Consider the following 6,000-nt stretch of genomic DNA (forward strand, 5'->3'; position numbering starts at 1 on the left):
TCCTTTTCCCCCCTACATGTCAGGACCCATCCAAAATCCCTTCCCCAGAACCCTAGACAAGCCCTGATCCCAAGAAAACCCTACCGGACCCTCCAATGGAAAATCCGGCAAAGCCTCCCCTAAGGGATTTACTTACCACAAATTACCTGCACTGAAAACACACTTATAAAAACGTCTCCTTATTCCTCCCACAAAACTACAAATGGTTCCATAAATTTCAGCACTTCAAAAGAAAACAACAGCAGCAACCCAGTGCATAAAAACAACTACACGTCCAATACAGTATACAGAGCATTATACAGATCAACGTGAAATTTATAAAATGATAGATAAGGATGTAATACAAGATAGAGAGGAAAAAGGGAAGAAATACTTCTTGGACTTTCGGCAAACGAACTGAGACGTTGGGCTTGCCCCGGACAATCAACGTCTCCAACCTGGACCTAGGGGAACGGAATTTAAGAGTGTGAGATGCTAATCATCTCAGTGAGTGACCCTAACTACTGAACACCTTTAATAATAATAATATAAAAATAAAGGAATTTAATTAACCAGTACCGAACAATTAAATAAATAAATAAATAAACAATTGAAGTAATACTTTCTCTCAAAACCCTCACTATTCACTCCGTTGGAAATGTTCCCCTTTTAAAAATATTTTCACAAAACCCGATGTACGTACTCCTCGAAAACCAAGAGACCAAATAATTTAATAAACAACAAATAAATAAATAAATAAATAAATACCCCAAATATAAATAAACTGCAATAAATTATAATAAATAATTTTAGAACACCTTTGGGGTTTAAAACATTATTTGCAATTTACACCGACGCACCACACCATATACCGGTGATGCCCTCCGATACCCAACGTCCCGAGCACCGACTGGCTGGGGGTTAAAGAGAGAAACCTGCAACCGGCACTTCGGCATCCCGACAGTACCGCTGCTAAAACCATCACCCGGCCAAGGAGGGGGGCGGCTGTGCACAACAAACTTGCCTGCCCACGGTCCAATGGCAACTCACGGGTGAAGTAATAACCATGCGCTAAACCACATAATAACCGCGCGCTACCACGTATCCATACACCATATACCAGAACACCAATACTGTATGAGTGCGTCTAAAAATAAACATTATTAACCAACCATACCGTTTTCCAAAATTACCGTGGGAAATACATTAAATTATCACACTTACCATCCCCACACATTTTTATTTAACCAAACCGGTACGAAACAGGGATAACAACAAACCACAATTTTCTCGAAATACGAGATGCAACCATTAAAATACCGCGGGCATAATTTATAAAATTTAAATAAATATTTTCGTAAAATATTAACCCAATTATGCCCAGAAAATCAAATTTAAAACCACGTACAAATACTACCAAAATACACTTTGTTCATGCATAATAAATTAAACCACAATAAAACCATAATTAAATCACACCACATGAGCATAATTTAAATATCAATTTAAATACCAATTAAACATAATTAATTGCCCAAAATAATTTTTGAAGGTGGGTCACTCACCTCGAGCACGTAATTAACCTACGATCCACCACGGGATCAATTCACAGACAGTCAAATAAATTAATATTTTAATCGGATAAATAATACCCGGTACCTGGGGGTTCAAACACAAACGTTAACCAAAATGGTCGAATAATATACCGAATCGAAGCTCGCGGGACGAGGATCACAAATCCGGTCTCCATCGACCCCAATTCCGCCGGAGGTGGCCGGAATTTGGTCGGGAAGCTTCGGCCGGTTTTGATCTTGAGGGATCTTTCAAACGGTGGGGATTTTGGGCAAACTAACCCCGGAAATGGACTCAGAGGGGTCGAAAATAGTGGGATAGAGGTATGGGACGGGCTGGGTTGGTCGGAAACGGCGAGAATCGCTGGAAAAACATAACCGGCGCGTCTGGTCGCGACAGGCCTGGAAATTTGGTGGCTGAGGTCGCGGCGGGCTGGGCTTCCTTGGTGGCCGGCGCGTGAGGACTATGGGTGGCTGGAAAAAGTGCAGCAAGGAGAGAAAGAGGGACGGCCGGTGGGAGAAAAAAAACTTTGCGTGTTTTGTTTTGATGGGCTCGAGGAAGAAGAAGGAAAAAAAGGAAAAAAGAAAAGAAAAAGAAAAAAAGAAATGGTGTTTTCCCACGTGGGGAAAAGAAAAGAAAAAGAAAAAGAAAAAGAAAAAGAAAAGGGAAAATAAAACAAATAAATTCAAATTAATTAAATAAAAATATTATTATTTAAAATAATAATAAAAATAATTTGATTTTACACATGGTTGACATGTGGCTTCTCAACATGGTGACACATGGTCACCTTCAGTAAGTCACACGTGGCACATCGTTATACGTTCAAAAATAATATTAAAATAATACGGTATTTGAAAAACTTTACAGGTCCATAACTTTCAAACCACATGTCCAAATCGGACGTGCCGCTAGTCTACAGACTCGTATCGACAAGCACTTCACAACCATGCATGAGTCAACGCTCAACCTTGCATGAATAAAAAGTCAACTCCGGCACCCCTTGGACAGTTTGGACCTCAACTTGTTTTGCTCAAAACTTTCAAACCGTACCTCCGATTTCAACTTGCTACCAGTCTACGAACTCATGCCAACGTGTACTTCATAACGGTACCTCAGTCAACCTAAAATTCCAACCGGATCAAAAAGTCAACTTTTGACCCCTTCGGTCAACGGTCAACCTCGATCAACGTGCAAAAAAAAATTTCCGACATGGTTCGGGACGGGGTGTTACACTACAAATCAAGCATGTAATATTAACAATGTGACTAATTATACATCCAAATGTCATCCATGTGTATGAGATAAGAAAACAGTGTGTTTACTTTTTCTTAGGTTAGGTTGTTTTTGAAAATCATATCATCCATGTTAAGATGATAGAACAGGTTCTTTTTTTGTAAGTGGATAACGAAAGTCAATTAATCAGTTGTTTTTTTTTAATGGATTTCCTGGTCATTAAGAAATTGGAAGATGACAAACATATTAGGAAATTGAGGCATAGAACATATAATTACAACTAAAATAGAAATTATAAAAAAAACAAATTTGTGTAAAAATATTTAAATAAAATGCATATAAAATAATTGGTGATGGTAAAAGAATTTTATTATAGTAAAATAATATAATAATGTTTTTTTAAAATAAAAAAATATAATTAACAATACTCTTTTTCTTATGAAAAAAAAATAAAAAAAAACACACATTCTTTTTAAAAATATAAATATTTATGAAAACTCCTTTTAAAATTCTCACTCTAATACTCTCCTTCTTCCTATCTTTCTTTCTCTCTGCTTTTCCAAGAATTTTGTTTCCTTTCAGAGGGTGGGACGGCGGCTTGAAAGGAGGCTCTGGAATTTGTCAAATTTTCACTCTATATTTCTACTCTATCAATGACAGCTTATTAATTGCTGTCATCTCACGTCAGTGAAATAAAATGGCTTGAAAGAAAAAATGGCTTTATTACTGGCTTAGCGAAAGTAAGAGTGAGAGGAAACGTACCGCCTCTAAGTGAAAGCAATAAGTACTGCACTGCCAATTTGACTTGTCAACATAGGCATCACTTACGGCCAAAGAAGTGGCTTTACCTGCCTCCACAAAACATGCAGTTTGACACTTTGAAATGATAATTGGAAAATAATATATTTTAATATAAAAGAATATTTACCTAACTTTTGAAAGCGTCATGCTAGATGTAAGTTCTTTTTAATAGATGTAATTATCTTCCTAAAATATCTGTTAAAAGTATTATGGGTGACATATTAGTTAATAGATTGTCTTTTTTCTTTTTTCCTTTTTTTTTTATGTTAAGATTATGGATTCCTAAGGGGGTGTTTGTTACATGGGATTGGCCAGGACCGGATGGGTTATAGTCCCAATCTGGTGTTTGGGAAGGAAAATGGAGGACGGGACACACTTATCCCGTTAATCAAATTATCCGAAACGAAGGGGACAAAGCTGACCCACCAAAACACCTGGGTCACTTTTGTCCTGCCCTCTTTCGATGCTTTCAACCTCTCAGCCTCTCACACAAAGTTGCTTCTGCCGGACCGTTCGCCATTTCTTTTCGGTTTGAAGCCACAATTCTTGACCTCGAAGACGTTTCCTACCAGCACGCCAGCCACGCAGCTGTCAAAGCTAACCCTAACTCTGCCGCCGGTGAAACCCATTTCAACCTCAAGATTGTCTCCCCGAAATTCGAAGGCCTGAACCTCGTGAAACGGCATCGTTTGGTCTATGACACCTTGGCCGACGAGCTCCAATCTGGACTCCACGCCCTTTCTATCGTCGCCAAGACTCCTCAAGAGCTCGAATCTCAACCCAAACATCGACCAGAGTAAAATCCAAAACTGGGTTTGTTTTTGTCACTGTGAGTGACCGAATCCAAATTTGCTTAATTTATGGTTTATTTTTTTTTATTTATTTTTGAATTATTAAATTTGTAATCGTATATCTTTACGTATTTCAGCATTTCAGCATTTCAGCAACCGGCCTTCTCTCCCAACTCCGAAATTCCAACATTTCATTTCTTTTTCCCTTGCCTTTCCCCAATCCCTCATTGCCCACTCTTCCACCCTGCTGATCCCCAAGGCTAGTGACCGTATCTAACAGGTAATTCTTCATTCCCAATACTCTCTCTCTCTTTTGCTTGTTTCTTGTTGACCAAACGGACGTGTAACTAACTCTCTGAACTGGGCCTTTTGTTTCTTTTTTCCTTTGATTCCACTTCCTGTCTGTGTTTGGATTTCAATGTCTCCGAGACCCTAGTGATGCTCTTTTTTGTTGTTTAGTGTCCTTAGTTGTTTAACGTGGTTGCATAAGATCTGGTTTGTGTAATTGGTTTTTGTTTTGGATTGTCATTGGTGGTTGTTTTGAATCGGTTTGAGGTTGTCCATCTGATGTCATAAGATCTGGTTTGTGTCATTGGTTTTTGGTTTTTGTTATGATGACATTAGTATTTTAATGATTGACAGATGTTTGGTATTTCCTTTTGATTTCAACCAGCACAAACGAGATTGTGATAGGATAAATAAAAAACCAACATTCAAATTTTATAAGTATTTTTTTTTTTGGAAATAAAATTTTATAACTAATTCATATTGGAAGTTTACATTATATTGATCCTGCTTTCTTGTGACAGTGGATTGAAGTGAATGTACATACATTGCATGATTAGGAAGGACTAGATTTTTTATTCATTGCAAAGTATATGAGTACTTAATGTAATGTTTGTCCTGAATGATTCAGATTCCACAAACCGGATGGGATAAGTTGTTTATCTCTTTCATTCTTGCTGATTCTGCAAAGGCCACAGCCAAGACAACTAAAGCAAATGTGAGGAATGGCACCTGCAAATGGGTAGATCCTATCTATGAAACTACTAGACTTCTTCAAGACATTAAAACAAAGCAGTATGATGAGAGGATCTATAAACTTGTGGTCACAATGGTAGTATTCCTTTATAATTTTTATTTTTAAGTTATAATATCTGTAATACGATCTATAGTCTTATGTGTGAACTCAGAAATTTCGTTTCTCAGTACCTACTCTCCCTTAAAAATTATTGTTCTGGTGACTTCTCTTGTATTAACTGAAAATCCTTTTCTTTGGCCAAAATCTCACTGGAATCAGGGTTCTTCACGATCTAGTGTCCTCGGTGAGGCTAACATCAATCTAGCTCATTATGCTGATGCACTAAAGCCTTCTATTGTTGCACTGCCTCTTCAGGGATGTGACTCTGAAGCTATTTTACATGTAAGAGTTTCTGAATGTTGTTTCTAAGTTGGGCATGATTGTGTGTGTGTGTGTGTGTGTGTGTGTTTTTGTATTATGTGATTTGTCAATAGCAGCAACCTGGTGGCATGTGGTGTCCACCTTGACCATGAAACATGCTTGTGTACTTGTTGTCAGAATATTGTGAGCTCCCATTTAACAAATGTTTTACCTTATCTG

This window comes from Ziziphus jujuba, chromosome 3, assembly GCF_031755915.1.
Source record: "Ziziphus jujuba cultivar Dongzao chromosome 3, ASM3175591v1".
Lineage (NCBI taxonomy): Eukaryota > Viridiplantae > Streptophyta > Magnoliopsida > Rosales > Rhamnaceae > Ziziphus > Ziziphus jujuba.